This window comes from Nuphar pumila, chromosome 1 (assembly GCF_984573655.1).
Source record: "Nuphar pumila chromosome 1, dmNupPumi1.hap1.1, whole genome shotgun sequence".
In the NCBI taxonomy this organism is placed as follows: Eukaryota; Viridiplantae; Streptophyta; class Magnoliopsida; order Nymphaeales; family Nymphaeaceae; genus Nuphar; species Nuphar pumila.
In genome coordinates, this window is record NC_143249.1 from 83455669 (window position 1) to 83474820 (window position 19152).

At 39.0% G+C, this 19152-nt stretch overlaps 1 non-coding gene across 1 annotated transcript; it reads left to right on the forward strand.

Moving 5' to 3' along the window:
* The first annotated feature begins 7047 nt into the window (after positions 1-7047).
* On the forward strand, positions 7048-7150 carry LOC149849049 (small nucleolar RNA R71). Its single transcript, XR_016426563.1, has one exon. It is a non-coding gene; the product is annotated as a small nucleolar RNA R71 (small nucleolar RNA).
* Positions 7151-19152: the final 12002 nt, after the last annotated feature.

Consider the following 19152-nt stretch of genomic DNA (forward strand, 5'->3'; position numbering starts at 1 on the left):
AACGATAGGTAGGAGAAGGGATGGAGCTAGAATCACAGCAAGAGGCGCCAATCCCAATGCCAAAGACGCCTAGGGTTCTTCTAAAAAGTATATTTATACTTTTTGGAATTTCAAAAACAAGGTTATAATAAAATTTTTCACTAGGCACCACTTTCTGAGGGGTTTTCTGCAAAACTTTTTGAAATGGATATGGATATGCGTGTGGGTTGGATTTTGGGCTTTCAAAAGGTTGATCCAAAGTCCAAATAGCCTAATTGTGTCGGATATGGATCCGATCCACCTCAAAATCCGTGCCCAAACACTGAAATAGCCATAACTCTCTCATTTTAACTCCGATTTCTCTGAAATTCAAACCACAACCCCTTACTATCAAAATGCATCTAAACATGGGTTTAAAACCTTAAATTCATTACAAAACGCATAAAAAACTTGTTAACATGATGTGCATTTCATGCATCATCAAATACCCCGATGCTTGAATGTTTGTTAGTCCCTTAACAAACCCTATTATGCTATGCAACAGAAACAAGAAATGCTAAACATGAATGCATCAAAACTAACTCACTTTCGTAGGAATCTCGGTTGCATTTAGCGTATGCAACAAGCCCTTTAAACCCCTGGTTTCCCTCAGTGGACGAGTAAGGTCTCGTGAGGGTTTGCAGAGATGCTACCCACAAACATCAATGAAATGCAGGAATGACTTTTCAAGAATATTAGGCAATTAAGAAAATAGTTGGAACAAATATTTCATGTAATGGACATTCTCAAAACAAATTCAGAAATCTCATGCCACCACAGTAAAAATCTTTTTCCTTCACTTTTCTAAAATTGTAGGTATCTATGATTTTTCTCAGAAAGTCAAGTATTCTCATGTTAGTACTCATTCATCCTCACCTGTATATTTTCTGCACAGTAATGCACACATATTCTTAAGCAATGAAATTTTTCTCATTCAGCACATTATTTTTCTTTCTTTGGATTTTCAATTTTTCACCCTTTTCATTTTTTCTCTTGAGCATTCTTCTCACATGAGCACTATTTCTAATATTCAGTTTTCATGACCTGTGTAGCGAGCTTTGGGTCAGTGACTCCCAGGCCAGCCGACCTTAGGGCACTAGATACAAAGTATCCCTTGGACTTAATTGCTCGAGTCACTAGACCTTCTATTCTAATAGCTTATGTATAGTCTTCCTCTCGTCATGTGCAATGTCTCTATCTCTTAGGCTTTCTATGCAGTCCATGTAACAAGCTTTCGAACCGGTGGCTCCCAAACCAGCTGGCTTTGGGGCACCAGGTGTAAAACACCCTTCAGATTCTACTTACTCGAACTACAAAGGCCACAGATATCGACTAGACAAGAGGATGATCTCCTTCGTTATCCTTTTTGTCAAGAGACTCAAACACTTCATCTCGTGTCTGAGTTCTACTACTAAAATGCACGAAGACATCAACAACTAAACGTAGCTCTATTCTTTTAACTCATTTTTCTAAAACATCTTTTCATTGCTTATTTCTTTTACAAAACATATTATGCATACTTATACTAAAGTGATTCAAAATTTTCTAAAAATCAAATACTATCTTTTCTTTGAATTTTCTCATAAATAACTACTCTATTTGAATCAGTTCAGAGAAAAAAAAAATCATGGGGATTAAAAATTTCTAAATTGTTAGATTATGCCAAAAACAATCATATATGCTACAAACTTGTTCTCAAATGCCTACTTTAGCTACCAGACATAAAAAAAAAATTTTAGTGTGCATCTAAACCACCACCCCATGCTTGAATGACACTGTCCCTAGTGGCATACAAAATATATATAAAAATGTAATGCAAATGCACACTAAAAGATAATAAAATGAATATGGGAGAAAGGATAGATACAACCTGATCTGCTCGAGCTTCTGAAGTTTAATTGCCTTTTGACTTTTTCATCTGATCAATGAATTCTTTGAAAGCTCTTCCCTGTACTTGGTAACTGATACACTAAGTGTTAGATTCATCCTGCATACATCAAAACAAATGTCAGCACATATGAAATGAAATACTGAATAAAGAAAAATACTGAAATGAAAAACAAACTAGTGTACATATGATACATCCCTCTGGTCGAATCCTCATGCCTTCGTGAGATGCACTACCTCACACTCACCATTCTGTAAGGAATTTGAAATGAAGGGCTTCAGTCTTTGCCCATTTACCTTGAATGTACCTTTGGTCATAGGATCGAATAATGTAACTGCTCCATGTGGAAACACTTCTTTCACTATGTACGGTCCTGTCCATCTCGATCTCAACTTCCCTAGGAATAAATGCAAACGAGAATTGTATAGCCACACTTTGTGCTCCGGCTCAAACACTTTTCTGACAATGTGCTTATCATGAAATGCTTTAGTGTGAGCTTTGTATAACTTGGCGTTCTCATAAGCATCATTCCTGAGTTCCTCTAATTCTGAGAGCTGAAGTGCTCTCGCTTTGCCAGCCTGGGCGAGGTCAAAATTCAATTTCTTGATAGCCCAATACGCTCTATGCTCCAGTTCGACAGGAAGATGGCATGCTTTCCCGAATACAAGGCGATACGGGGACATGCCAATGGAAGTCTTAAATGCAGTCCTATATGCCCAAAGTGCATCATCTAAGCGCTGGGACCAATCCTTGCGGTCCGGGCGAACTGTCTTCTCTAAAATTCGCTTAATCTCCCTATTTGACACCTCTACCTATCCACTGGTCTGCGGATGATACGGAGTGGTGAATCTATGATTGACAGAATATCTTCTTAGAAGAGAAGCTATCTGTACATTCCTAAAATGCTTGCCACCATCGCTAATCATCGCACGTGGCACACCAAAACGACTGAAAATGTTGTGGTTAATGAACTTAAGCACTACTCTATGATCATTGGTCTTGGTTGCCACAACCTCGACCCACTTGGACACATAATCAACTGCCACAAGAATGTATAAATTTCCGAATGAAGGCGGAAATGGTCCCATGAAATCAATGCCCCAAACATCAAAAATCTCGACTATCAAGATCGGGAGCAAAGGCATTATGTCCCTCTTGGACATGTTCCCAATCTGCTGACATCTAATGCAATGCCTACAAAACTCATGTGCATCCCTGTGGAGTGTGGGCCAATAAAATCCGGACTGCAAAACCTTTGCAGCCGTCTTCCTATTGCTAAAATGCCCTCCACAGGCTAAGGAATGGGAAAAACTCAAAATGGACTCGTACTCCTCCTCCGGCACACATCTCCTAATGATCTAGTCTGTGCAATATCTGAACAACTCTGGTTCATCCCAATAATAGTGCCTAACCTGAGATAGGAATCTCTCGCGCTCATTCTTGTTCCAATGCTTAGGTATTTGTCTCGAAACCAGATAGTTCACAATGTCCTCAAACCAGGGTAACTGCGATGTCCTGACTGACATGATCTGCTCGTCGGGGAAAGAATCACTGATCGGCCTATGATCCTGTGTGGTCTCCACGATCAGTCTAGAAAGATGGTCTGCTACTACATTCTCTCTTCCCTTCTTATCTCGAATCTTGAGATCAAACTCCTGTAGTAGTAGAACCCAACGAATCAGTCTCGGTTTGGTGTCTTTCTTATTCAACAGATATTTCAATGCAGCATGGTCAGAATAGACAACCACCTTTGAACCGAGCAAATAGGACCTAAACTTGTCCAATGCGAACACTACCGCAAGTAGCTCCTTCTCTGTCGTGGTATAATTCATCTGAGCATCAGACAAAGTTCTACTTGCGTAGTAAATCACATAGGGCTTCCTATCAATGCGCTGTCCTAAAATAGCCCTCATAGCATAATCAGATGCATCACACATAATCTCAAATGGGAGGGTCCAATCCGGAGGTCTCAAAATGGGTGCAGTAATCAAGGCCTCTTTGAGAATCTCAAAGGCCTTCATACACTCCTCGCTAAAAACAAAGGGCTGATCTTTCTCTAATAAAGTGCAAAGCGGTCGAGAGATTTTGCTGAAATCTTTTATGAACCGCCTATAAAAACCCGCATGCCCTAGAAATGACCTAATCTGCCTCACAGTGGTAGGTGGAGTCAAACGAGAAATGAATTCCACCTTCGCTCTGTCAACCTCAATGCCCCGCTTGGACACAATGTGTCCAAGCACAATCCCCTCCTAGACCATAAAATGGCTCTTTTCCCAACTCAGGACAAGATTTGTCTCCGCACACATACTCAATACTCGAGTAAGTTTTTGGAGGCAATCTTCAAATAAACAGCCATACACTGAAAAGTCGTCCATGAAAACCTCCATCACATCATCTATCATGTCTGAGAAGATAGCAAGCATGCACCTCTGAAAAGTTGTCGGGGCATTGCAGAGCCCGAACGGCATACGTCTGAATGCGAAGGTGCCATAAGGACATGTAAATGTCGTATTCTCCTTGTCGTCAGGATGGACAACTACTTGATTATATCCTGAATATCCATCTAGAAAACAATAGTAGCTCTGTCCTGCGAGTCTCTCTAAGATCTGATCAATGAATGGCAATGGGAAATGATCTTTCCTAGTTGCCATGTTCAGCTTCCTATAATCGATGCAGACTCGCCATCCTGTAGTGGTCCTCATCGGAATTCTCTCACCCTTCTCGTTCTCCACAACAGTGAGTCCTGATTTTTTTGGAACAACCTGAATGGGACTAACCCACTGACTATCAGAAATAGGGTAGATAATTCCTCCATCCAACCACTTCACCACCTCATTCTTCACCACTTCCTTCATGTTGGGATTTAGCCTTCTCTATATATCTCTCACTGGCTTGACTTTCTCATCGCAATGAATTCTATACATGCAGAACGAAGGATCAATCCCCTTCAAATCAGCAACTCCCCAGCCAATCGCTGCCTTGTGCTCTCGAAGAATAGTCAACAATCTCTGCTTCTGCTCCTCAGTGAGAAGGGCCGAGATGATCACAGGCAGAGTCTTATCATCTCTGAGATATGCATACTTGAGTGAGTCCGGTAAGGGTTTCAACTCGAGTTTCGGAGGTGACTCGATCGAAGATTTGGCGGGGGACTCCGCAAGTGGTGGGAGAGACTCAATGATAGCTCTCCAATGTAGGAACTCTAACGACACTCTAGACACATCTACGCTAACTGTACAACTATCTTTCTCAATATGGTACAGATCTAACGGATCCTCAGTAATGTACAACTCGGGTTGCTCCTCCACTAACTCCTGTGCAATATCTACATGGAAGCAGTCCATATCTCCTGCTGGTCCCATAGCGGCATTGAAAATATTAAGCTTGACCTTCCTATTGCCGAATGAGAGATCCATGGCTCCGGTTCTACAGTTGATGCACGCATTGGCAGTCGCCAAGAATGGTCTGCCCAAATGATCGGAGTCTAGTGCTGGCTATCCACTCCTTCCATATCGAGGATAATGAAATCGACGGGGAAATAAAAATCATCCACTTTAACTAGCACGTCCTCCAAGACACCTCTTGGTACCTTGACAGAACGATCTGCCAGCTAAAGTGTAATAGGAGTCGATCTCATCTCTCCTAGCCTGAAAGAATCAAAGAAATACCCGGGCAGAATGTTCACGCTTGCTCCAAGATCGAGCAAAGCGCGTTCTATCCGGATGTTCCCTATAGTACAAGCAATGATAGGGGCTCCAGGGTCCTTGAGCTTTGGTGGTGTCTGATGCTGAAGTACTGAACTCACCTGATCAGTCAGATGGACCCTGTTAGGAACTCTCTCTCTGGATTTCCTCTTCTGCGTACAGAGTTCCTTCAGGAATTTGGCATAAGCCGGCACCTGCTGAATCGCATCGAGCAAAGGTAAGTTGATCTGGACATGTTTGAAGATGTCAAGCATGTCCTGGATCTTTGCACCCTGCTTCCCTCTGAATCTGGGAGACTCTAATGCTTTGAGATAGGGTGGTGGGGGAATATATGCGGTTGGTTCCTCCTCTTTGTGAGAAGGTTCACTCCTATCCTTCTTCTGTACTGAGGATGAAGATGATGAAGGTGATGGTGATGATGGGGACGGGGATGATAATGATGGCTGAGCCGACGAAGGTGAAACAATGGTCTCTGGCTCCTCTATCCTCTCGCTACTCTCACTCTCTCTGCTCTCGACATGATACTCACGTCCATTCCTCAGGGCCATAACAGATTTGGTTTGCTGCTGTGACTCAACATGAAACAGGCTTCCAGTCATCTGGTCCTTGCCCTTCGGGTTCATGACAGCCTGGCTCGACAATGTACCCTCGGGTCTCCTACTGATAGCCTCAGCTAACTGTCCCATCTGCGACTCTAACTTCACAATGGACTGTGTATGTGAGCTCAATATCTGGCTACACTTCTCGAAGGCATTCTGATTAGAGGTTTTCACCTCTTGGAATGCCTGGAGAAGTCTCTCCTCAAAAGATGTCTGCTGGGCAGACTCCTGCTGAATCGGGGGAGGAAATGAGGGAGAAGACTGAGAATAACTCGACCTCGAAAATGTCTGAGAAAAAGATGGCGGTCGAGCTAGCTGGGAGGATGTAGGCATCTGCATAGAAGACTGTGGCTTCTTCCATGAAAAATTGGGATGGTTACGCCAACCCGGATTATATGTAGATGAAAATGGGTTGTTCAGCGGTCTGACGTAACCCTGAGCTGCTTGAACTTGTTCTTGAACAAATTCAGGGTACTGAGCTGCTGAAGGGCACTCAGTAATATTGTGTGCCGGACTGGCACACAGAGTACACACCTGCTGGGTAGTGGGTGGTCCTGAGAGAAGCTGGTCCAGCTTCTGAGAAATCATGTCTACCTTGCACTGTAGTGCAGTAGATGGACCAATCTCAAGAACACCAGCTTTCTTCTTAATGCTGGGTGTGGCTCTATCCGAATGAGAGCTCGAAGCATGGTGGAGGGAATTATCGGCCAATGTATCAAATAACCTCCATGCTTCATCCTCGCTCTTCAACATGAATGTCCCCCCGCATGAAGAGTCGATCATCTGACGATTCCGGTCAGACAATCCATCGTAAAAACTCTGCACCAGCTGCCATCTCGGCACCTGATGATGGGGACATTTCCTGAGGAGATCTTTCATTCTCTCCCATGTCTCATGAAAGTGCTCACCATCTAGCTCTGAGAAGCTAGTGATGGCTCTATGATATTGGTTCGTACGACCAATGGGAAAGTATTTCCTAAGAAACTCCTGTTGTAACTGATCCCAGGACTCTATTTCTACAGAATCTAAGGACTTTAGCCAATACTTGGCCTTGTCCTTCAATGAAAAGGGGAATAGAGTCAACCTCAAAGCATCATCATCGAAATTATGTATCTTTACAATAGAATAGATCTCGAGGAATTCATCTAAATGCCGGTAGGGATCCTCGTGACTAAGGCCATAGAAAGATGGGAGCATTTGAATAATGTTGGCCTTAATCTCGTAGTGAGGCGCTCCTACATCGGGTTTCCGAATGCAGGATGCCTGGACATAATCTGTGGGAATGAAGTATTCCCGCAGAGGGCGTGGATGAACTGGGGGTGGAGGTGGAGGATCCATGTCAGCCATTGTTGTCGAACTTCGATGAGAATGTAAAATTCTCTCTGGGTTGTCAACAAATGGATGTAATGGTGTTCCTAGACCTCGTCGCCTCTGCATACACTGGTACTAAGACCAGATGTAAGCACACAACCTAACTCTAAAACTAAAACTAAAACAGATACTAGAATAAAACAACTAATAAGCAAATATGATAAACTATCTATGTCAAACTTATCTAACTAAGCAAATGAAATAACAAATTAAACTACTCTAAAGTACTGAAAAGAGAAATACAGGAAATCACAAACTAAGTTTTTCTAAAACCCACCTGTCTAATCGCTCCTTGCAGAATGAATATAAAGTGAATCCTAGAAAGAACAGTACGTGAATCCTATATTTACTAACTATGTTAATCCTATATGCACTTACTAATCCTACTAACTAGAAAATAAAACAACTAAGTAGCTAACTAAAACAGATTAATAAATCAAAATCTAAGAAATAAAACAAGTAATTCGCCGTTCCCTGGCAACGGCGCCAAAATTTGGTTGATATTTTGGAAGTGGTATTTTTAAACCAATAATTTTCAAAAAAGCTTTGGAAAATCGTCAACCAAAAGTAAATAACCGACTTTCCACGAAGTGGTAAGTACGGGTCGAATCCTTAGGGAATAGGAATTACTCAGAATATTTCTCGAAAATTTAATTTACTAATCACAAATAACGGTCTACAATCACAATGTTAATAACAATTACAAATTAACACTAAAATGAAATGAAAAAGCAATTCAATATTCAGTTGCACGCCAAGGGTATTTCGGTCCTTTCGCTAGTTATCAAATCTTTGCACTTGGACAATGATCCCTGGAAAATGAATATGCTTTTCAACCTAAAAACAAAGGAAAATAAAAAGTTAGTAACTTATTTTACTAATGCAAGCTACGAATGAAACTAAATCTAATTTTCAAGAAATTAATAAAACAAATCCTAATTATGATAAAACAATTAAATAAAATATTAAACTAATTCAAAAATCAACTAACCTAAATCTAACAATGCTGTATGATGCAGATGCAGCACCTAATATGCAGAAAATACTGAAAACTGTACGAAAATGTTAAAAAGAATGAAATTACAAATATGCCCCTAACTAGTGTAAAATAGAGTTCTGACAACTCTTCGGAAAACCACTATTTGACAAGGCAAACGAGGTCCGATTTTCCCAAAATTTATTCTGCTCTGTAACTAACAGATTAAAAAATCTGACAATTTTTACAGAATGAAAAAATGATATCTGGAACTCCAGATATAAGTGTTTCAAAATTTGGAAAAATCAGGATATCGCAGGTCCCGAAATTTTCAAATCCGGAAAAGCAGTTTTTGCAAAACGCTTAAAAATCAGACCAAACCAACTCGGATCGAGTTGAAAATTGGTCTGCAGACAGTTAACACACCAATAAAGTGAATAGAAAAATAATATTTTGGAAACTCGGAAATTTTGCACATGAAATGACGACAGTGCGACAGGGCAAAAATCGGGTTTTTCTTTGAATGCACTATTCACTTTATAAATCTATTTAAACACTAAAAAATGCAAATTAAACCTAATGCAGTCTAAATGACATTGAATGACAGTGTATATGCAGATGATGATTACACTTATGCTAAATGCATTAAAAATGAAATACGATAAGCAAATTATGACTAAAGCTAAGCTAACTAACGATGCAAATGCAACTATGATAATCAAAGAGATGCAAACCTAGTTACATAAATTAAAATCTGCAGTTATTACCAGCTAACTACAATTGGAATAATTGAACTACAAAAATTAAACACAAGAATAAATTACAACTTGAACAAACATTTCTACAATCTAACTAGATCAATGAAGTAAATAGCTAAACTAATTATTCTACAATTAATATGAATTAAAACCAAATGAAATGAATCCACTAAAGACCAAAGGGAGTGCGGGTTTAAGATAGGACTAGGCTCACGCCACACTTGGCTAGAGTGACTGGGTTCACTAGGTGGACTCGACTTAGGCTATGAACACGACACACCTAACTGGGTTAACTAGATTGACTAGGTTAAGTTGACTAGGACTAGGTTCAACTAGGTTGACTCGGCTAGGTTAAGCAATGACCAATTTGTAAAATGCTAAATAAAATTTAATTAATTATAACTATTAATCTAATAACTATATACCTAACATGCCTAAGATATTATTTCTAATTAAATTTATCTAAATAGAGACCTAATTACGAACTAGGGTTAACACAACTAACTAAATTAATTAACACTAATTGATTCTATCTTACTATAGACGGTTAGTGAAATAAGCAAGAGTAAATACTCAAAAAGAACAACTTTGGAAAGTTGATAAATGCAAAAATCGTCCAGCTTGAGGTTTGCTTTTGCTTACCTTAAATATCAATTTCAAAAGGTAAGAGGTGGAAATTGTTCAACTAAGAACAGTTACACCGCTTCAATGTCTTTCACAAGCTATTTAGGTAAGTAGGCAATTTGGAATAGTCCAATTCAAAATAGCCTCCATGATTTTGACTTACCATAAATTATTTTCAACACAAATAAATACCTTTTGCAAACCCGTTTAAACCTTTTAGAAAGGATTTGAGACTTCAATGTAACTTCCCAAAAAATCTTGATTCTCTATTGAAATCAATTTCAACTTGCCTAAATGGGAGCCAACGATTTTTGAGCAGCAATTTTTCTCAAAACGTTTTTTTTTTTGGAGTAATGACTCTACCTTTTCAACTTTCCTAAAACCACAACACAACTTTTTCTATCTTACCTCTAATGAATATAGCCACTAAATGAAATTACCTAACCTAAGGAAACTTTCTAAAATTTTCACTAAAAACGTCTAAAACTAACTCCTTTAGTACAATGTATCTAGACACACTAAAAACACTTCCTAAATTCTAAAACCTACCAAAATGCTAACAAGCTACCAAAAGCAGTCGAGAGCTCGACTGGAGCTCTAATGGCTGCCGCCCCTCCTTGGGGAAGAAGACTCCTAAAATATTGAAATAAAAAATAACAAATAACAAGTTAAACAAAAACTACCATGAAAATCATACACCTAAATTAGCATCTAGCTAAGACTAACAATCCAAACTACCGAAAATCTAAACACTTTATCTAATATGATGGAAATCCAAATAATATAAAACAACCATTTATCTAACAATTATTCTACTTAACAAAGCATGGAAAATTCAAACTCTTAAACCTATGTCAATTACAAGATCTAAACTAGCATAATATGCAGAACTAGAATGACATGAATTTCGGATATAATAAGATATGAAAGACTCTACAGGCAACTGGAAAATTAAACAAAAGATCACAACTCGACTTTTGATTTTTCAATATAAAGAAAATACCTAAAACTTGAAAGCACCAAAAACAAGAATTAAAACGATCCTAGGACAATGAAATTGACTCACGCAACTTTACGAGACTGTTGACTGCGAAACAAACAGTAAACCACACAAAGTACACAAGGGAATCACATGCACTTATAGGACTTCATACTTTCACTCAACGATTTTGACAAAAACTCTCATACGACACATAAGAAATCCAACTTCCCCTAAAACGAGAAGAAATGACACTGGAAACACTTGAACAAACACAGATGACACAGTAAAATCACAAAAAAAAAATACAGACTCTAAACTTATTAAAACCCAAAGATCGGCTAGACTTACTCTAGCCGATTTTTGTTTTCTTTTCAATGGAAACAAGAATCAATCAAACCCAACAAATAAAGTGAATCAAAACAAAAATTTTAATTGTATTTTCTGTAAAAAGACACTGTAAAACACGCTGGACAGACTTGAAAAATTGACTAGATGAGGATCTAGCCGATTTTCACATTTTGGGTAAAAAACGTTGGAAATCAAGATTCAAACAAATAAAACAATGAAATAAAACCTAATCTATCGTGCTGGTCTATTCACGAGCTTTATACTATGGCCAAAACAATAAAAATAAAACAAACACACAGAAAACAATCAAAGAAAAACAACACACACAATTTTGGGCTTTATCTAGAAGAAAAGATAGAAGAAGACCTACCTCAAGGGCGATCCGACGATCGTGGGGAAGAAGACAGCAGAAAATGGCCTTGGTTTGACGTCCCAAACCGTTCGAGAATGATGGAATATCACCACGAACAGTATTTCCACAGCTGCAACACGTTGGAGATCCATCGAAGATGGAACGGGGGCCGATTCGCGATCGGAGGATTTAGAAAACCGGATGGAGGTAGGGCCGGCTCATCTTGATGGTGTATTTCGCACTTCCAATCAAGATTAATGGTCTTCACCTCTGCTGCACCTGAAAAAATACAGAAAATGGTGAGAAAACGCAGCAAAGATGCTAAAGAAATGATTAGAATTGAAACGGGAGAAAGACTAATGCTTGGAAACCAAGCAAGAACCAATCTTCAATGGAGAACGTGATGGAACGATAGGTAGGAGAAGGGATGGAGCTAGAATCACAGCAAGAGGCGCCAATACCAATGCCAAAGACGCCTAGGGTTCTTCTAAAAAGTATATTTATACTTTTTGGAATTTCAAAAACAAGGTTATAATAAAAATTTTCACTAGGCACCACTTTCTGAGGGGTTTTCTGCAAAACTTTTTGAAATGGATATGGATATGCGTGTGGGTTGGATTTTGGGCTTTCAAAAGGTTGATCCAAAGTCCAAATAGCCTAATTGGGTCGGATATGGATCCGATCCACCTCGAAATCCGTGCCCAAACACTGAAATAGCCATAACTCTCTCATTTTAACTCCGATTTCCCTGAAATTCGAACCACAACCCCTTACTATCAAAATGCATCTAAACATGGGTTTAAAACCTTAAATTCATTACAAAATGCATGAAAAACTTGTTAACATGATGTGCATTTCATGCATCATCAACCTCCATTGCCAAAAACTAGAAAACAGGGGAAGTATAACTTCATGCTTTCCAATGCAATGACCTGGAAACAAAATTGAATACAGTGGCCTGGCTGCTGAAATGGGGCTTTGCTGACTACATATCTTCACATAATGTAATGGGGGTTAAGTAGGGTGATGAAAGGCGACAAGATACCCAATATTGGCAACACTTCTTGATATCACCCGATTGAGCCAAAGAACAAGATGGATCAAGTTCTTAAGCAAGGTTTTTTTTTTTCACACCAATCATTCTGCATAAATTTAGTTATGTGGCACGAGGCTCTATATCAAAGAGAAACAGAATGCACGTGACTTACCATCACAAATATAAAACATACCAAAGAGTTCAACAAGATAATAGTAAGTGCTCAGATACTAAGAAGCATGAGACTACAGCAGGACCTCAACCACTGGCACAAAGTTGCACCTTTTCTTCTTTAACAAAAAGACTTGATACTCTCAATTTATAATAAAAAGCCTGGATACCTTTTTGCAATTAGTTTTTCAGGGAAAAAAAATCTTGGAAGGATGACCTGTGTCTGTCAGTCTTTGTTATGCTATTACAATTTCAAAGGAAAAGTAGCATTAGAAAACCTATGTGCATGTGTGCATGGTATTTGTGCTTTTAATTTACCCTGCAAACTTAAGTCACATCCTGACCTTGACTAGATATAATCATGCATAAAACAACAGGGGACCTAAAAGTGAGTAAACTGGAATTAGATCATGTCTAATAAATGATGTGCAACATTGTTCATTAACATAATAAACTCATCAACTATCTTCCTCTTTTCATTTTGTTTACCTGTAATGCCCCTTTTCTTTTTTCTTTTTTTTTGAGAGCTTTTGGCTTTCCACTGAAAAATTATCACTTGTGCTAACGCTTCCTCTTTTTTTTTTAAAGAAAAATCCTCAGTCACATGACAAAACAATTGTTGGATGTCGATATTCAATGATAATCAGTAAAAAGCCTCTATTACAAGTCCACCAGCAATTCTTGAGCTTTAGAAAATGTCAAAGATGCGATTCTTTGCTTCTTCTGGCTAGCAAAATTTAGTACTGAGACAGCCTCGCTAGAGTTTGTAGCCGAAGGTACTGCAATAAAGAAAAATAAATAAATAAAGTATGCTTGTTACTGAGAAAAATTCATCAACAGCATTCACAAGAGGGTCTACAAATGACTATTCCCAGTATCAACAGCAGCACAACCTTCAAACACAGTATGCTTATTTTGTCTATAGCTTCTTGCTTACCCAAATTTATGTCATTTAAACTAGATATCAATGACCAACACCTTTAACTTCCCAGGGGAAATGTAGTGACCATGGTCATAATCAATCTAATCAAAACACATCCTCTATATTTTATTTGTTAGGTGTATCATCAAGTTTGGGGAGCTTCAAATGAATGTTGGCGTTAGGCCTTAAGATGCCTACCATGACATGCTTTGCATAAGCAAGTCTTTCCCTCTGAATCCATGGCGCAAAGACCTGATAAAAGCAATAGGAAATTAGTAATATTATAGCTATAAGAAGTGCAACCATGACAAAAGTATTGGCCCAGAAAGTATGCTTAAAACTTGTGAAAGCTACACAATGATAAATGAGATCACCGACAGAGCCATAATCCTTGAAACTTTACTGGTAGCTTTATCAGCAGTGACATCGGAACCCATTGAACTACATTTTTTTTTATAACCAGTTGATACATTGGAAAGACCACACTTCCCAACCACAACACAGGAACCCCAAAGGACAGTGAGTAACATCACAGTTGAGCTAGGAACAGGCTGCCAAGCACCATCGTAGGGCATGGGAGGAACCCACACGTCTGTTTGCAGGAAGAAAGCTCTGTCGATGCATGCTGCAGCGGGAAGTGGTAGCCCGCAGAACCTTGACAATCCATCTCGCCGGAGACGTGATCCTATGATCGAATGACAATCATACGGCTCTACGAACAGTCAAATATAATATCGTCACTAATGTTCAGATTATCAATCCAACCCTCATCACCAAGTGACCCCTCGACACGAGCAAAGAGATGCTTGCGCCCAATACTCCCAAGAGAACACACAGGGGAAAATAATAGAACAAAACAAAAAAAATGAATCAAATGAGCCATGAAATAAAAAAAAAGGTGCATGGAATGCTCCAGCAGAAGTACAGGGAAGATGAAAACGATTTTCCAGAAATCGAAAACATATCAACAGATTATGGAAATGGAAGTGTAGATGATATTCTAAAACCAGAGTGCAGCAAGGACAAAAACAATGAATCTGGTATCATAGAAGCAGGAAATTCAACATATACCGATAATCACGACTACTAGAAAACAAATCGAGGAATGTGAAGATCAAAATACAGGCCTATTTAAAAAAAAAATCTTCTGTAAATAGAAAATTGAGGCAACAACTGGAAATCAGAAATAAAATGGATTACGGACTAGAAAGCAATGTAAATAGCAAGATAAATGAAAAGAAAATAAAATAAAACAGAAACAAAGTGTGTTGGAACGAGGCCATCCCGTTGATCTGGCACTGCATAAGTCGATTTTGCTATAAACAAATCGACATTACACGGGTGCTCTAAAAAAAATTTGCGGAAAACCAAAAAAAAATAATAAGGAAAAGGGAGAAGAAGAAAAGTACTTGCTGCAATTCTGTGTTGTGGGGTCGATCCTCCTTCAGGCAATCGACCAGAAGACCAAAGGATGGGAAGAAGAAGAAGAGGAAGGATACGGGAGAAAAGGGGAACCAAGAGCGTGGTAGGGTGAAAGCGGATCCTGCTGTAAGGTTTCCTAGAAGAGGGGTGCGATGGTGAAGAAGCGATCCGTGAGGAAGGAGCTATGGCGGGGTGAAGGTGGTCCTTCTGCTTCTACCACTGAGGAGGAGGAACGGATGGCTTGAATCTCTTATGGTAGGGTCGACTTCTCCTAGTCGATGGGGAAGAAGAAGCTGAAAAAAATGCAGAGAGGAGAGAAGAATGATACGAGTAAGAGGAAAAGGGAAGGAAGAAAGAGGCGATGGAGGGGTGAAAATGATGCCGTAAACCCTCTCCTGCGGCTTCTTTTTATAAGGAAGGTTTGTTAGAAAATTTTCCATTTGGGTCCCTCTTATTTTAAAGATTTTTACAAAGAGGTCCTTAACACATTTTGCAAAAAAAAAGTGTTTTTCACAAAAACTCGATTTTAAAAACAGTGTTTTTGAAAGGCCATTTTTTGTATTTTCTGATTTTCTTATTTTTTTTGTGTTCTTTTCTTGAAATTTTCTATATATATATATATATATATATATATATATATATATATATATATATATATTTTGTATTTTTGAAAATGAAACTCTAAAACTATGGGATTTCTAAACCATTTATAAAATTTTACAAATATTTATGAAAGAAGGCTTTACTGAGAATTCGAGTTCATCTTTTCGAATTTTCCTCAGAAAACGGGTTTACATTCAGATTTTGAGGGAATATGTCGAGGTTTAAGCCTCGAATCGAGAAATACAAAGTTTGTGGATCCAACCAGGATACCAGATGGATTGTTTGAGCCTTTCAAAAGTTATTTTGGTAATTTTGAGAATTTGATTTAAAATTGTACAACGAAGCTCATATTTGGATCTTTTATCTGGATCTGGATCCAAAATTGAGTTAGATATGTAAAATGAATTTAATTTCAGTAAAATTTGAGAAATAAAATGGGATTTAGATTAAAAAGTGACTCAATTACTCAGAAAATGGAATCAGGGGCAAAAGGGGAATTTTTGAAAGATTTTGAAAATTTTGGGGTGTTCACAAAGGACCAGGTGCTAAACTGGGTTTAGAAGGACCAGTGCTAAGCTGGGTTTGGAAGGACCAGTGCTAAGCTGGATTTGGAAGGACCAGGTGCTAAACTGTGTTTGGAAAAGGCTTAACCTGGATGTTGATTTTGACAAGATGGGCAAAAATGGTTTTGATAAAGGACTTGACTCGTAGGTCGAATTTGAAAAAGATTGATGTTTTGAAAAATGTTTGTTGGTCACGATGGGAGATTTTCAATCTTCATCTTTGCTATGACTTTTGGACGACTTTGTCGAGGTCTCAGGATTATCCCTTATCCTGAATGGGAAACTCAGGTTTATCCCTTAACCTGAAGGGGAAATGAATTTGATGCAAATGAATGTAAATGAATGCATGTAAATGCAAATGAATGCAAATGTATGCAAAATATTGTAAATGAATGCACATGCATGCAAAATGAGAGATTTGTTTGATCCTGCATACAGGATGTTTTGAAGACCATTTTTAAAATAATGCCCCAGTGTAATAGGGGAAAGAAATTTTGGATAAAAGGAAGATAATTGATATTCGAAGAATACTCTCTGAAGGTAACAAAGCAACTGACTTTTGATTGATTTAGGAGAGACTCTGAAGAATATCACTCCTTGTAGAAGGACATGGTGCAGAGAACCAGAACAAGCTTATGAGGAAAATTGATAATTTTATTAATGCATTGAAAGAAAATTGACAAATCAAGGAAAGATAGACAGGATTACATCATCCTTTGAAGGCAAAATGAGAAATGGGAAAATGCTAGCATTGTCGGCTTTTTGAGTAATCGAGGAAAGATGGCTAGTCCTTCTTTTCATCTTCTACGAGGATATTCTTATCAATGCAATCATGAATGATGTTCTTGAAGACGAAACAGTGGTCAGTATCGTGCCCTACTGCCCGATGGAATTTGCAGAACTGGTCCATGAACCTTCCCATGATCGTGGGAGGATCTGTGGCTCTTAGAAGCTTTACCATTTCTTTGGTCAACATATATTCAAGGATTTCATCAAGAGGTTGCTCAAGAAGAGTAAATTGACGATCGTCACCCCAACCATCCCGCTTTATCTTTTCTTTCTGCTGACTCAAATTTTCATTCTTCTTTGAAGACTTTTCTTTCTGACCTGTATGATTGTTCTTGCTATTTTTGTAGTCGTTGCGGCCGACATTGGCAGAGAATGTAAAATTTTCCTTCTTCTTTAAATCTTGATTATTCTTAATGAGGGTGATGCCATCATAGACCCCGTTCTCTATTCCCATCTCGAGCCACCCGGCCCGTTCAGTAAGCTCAATGAAAGATTTGGAAGGCGAGGTGGAGATAAGACCTCTCAAAGGTTGTGAGAAATTGTTCAGAATAATCTGGAGTGCGTGCTCTTCTAAGATGGGATTTATCATTTTATTGCAAGTGCCCCTCCATCTGCGGATGAAGTTTCTGGCTTTCTCATTATCTCTTTGCTTTGTATTATAGAGATGGTTTAGCGTTGGCAGCGCTTCGGTGTTGAAAAGGAATCGTTCAATAAACAGATTGACCACTTTATCGAATTCTTTCAACTCGATGGGATTGATGTGTTCTGAGTACCACTTGACAGCGGTGCCCTCCAGACTGTGAGGAAAACATCTGAACAAAGCACGATTGTCTCTTTTGAATCGATTGCACTCCGCAAAGAACATAGCCAAGTGAGCCTTGGGATCGCCAGTCCCATCAAATTTGACAAATTTACGGGGGAGATCTTCTAGGCTGTCATCCCCATCTAAACCATCATAGAAATCTTCGCTTGTGAAAATCCTTTTGCCCTTGTCGCGGGCTTGCAGATCCTTAACCATCTTGACCACATCTCTGAGTTGTGACTGGTCAGAGTTATTAGCAGACTGATCTTTTAGCTTATTGGCTGACCCCCGCCCCTAAGTCATCTTCTGAAAAGCTTGTTGAGCCTCACACTCTTCATCGGTGTCACCTCCTGATTCTGCTTCATCAGATGTATCCTCATGTTGGATACGCTTCATGGATATCTTCATTTGTTTCTTCAATGTTCGGCCCTTGATCTTTTTCTTGGTAGGAATCTTGTCGGAACTGGCCCCTGCTTGCTCTGCCATTATCTTATTCATCATCTTTCGAAACATGGCATACATCTGGGGATCGACATCATCATTGGCTTGTTGACTTTGGTTCCTAGCAGATTACGGAGAATCCATCTCTTGCTCACTGCTACTGTTAGGGTGCTGAAGCGACCCTGTTTTCTTCCTGGATCTGGTCTGAATCATTCCACAATGCCGAAACTCTCTGTAAGATAAATGGGATTATTAGAATGAGGGAAAATTCTTGAAGGCAATGACTTGGAGAATAGAAGTAAAATAATGGATGAAGATCTGAAATTGGGTTGACAATTTAAAGGATATCCCTTTACCAGGGATGGGATTATTGCTGGGATTGCGACAATTGCATTGTTATTCTATCAGAGGAAATAAACAACCGAGATATGCCTTGTTACCTAGGCGAGGTTGTCAACCATGAAGAAAAATACATTTTTGAAGGAATATAACAAAGTAATGCATAATTGGTAATGAGCTTCTCTGTGAACTTGGTAGATTATCTGAGAAGGAAGGCAGGAAGAATTTTTTCAGGGAAAAGCATTCGATGTTGAAAAGGAATCGTTCAATGAACAGATTGACCACTTTATCGAATTCCTTCAACTCGATGGGATTGATGTGTTCTGAGTACCACTTCGCGGCGGTGCCCTCTAAACTGTGAGGAAAACATCTGAACAAAGCACGATTGTCTCTCTTGAATCGATTGCACTCTGCAAAGAACATAGCCAGGTGAGCCTTGGGATTGCC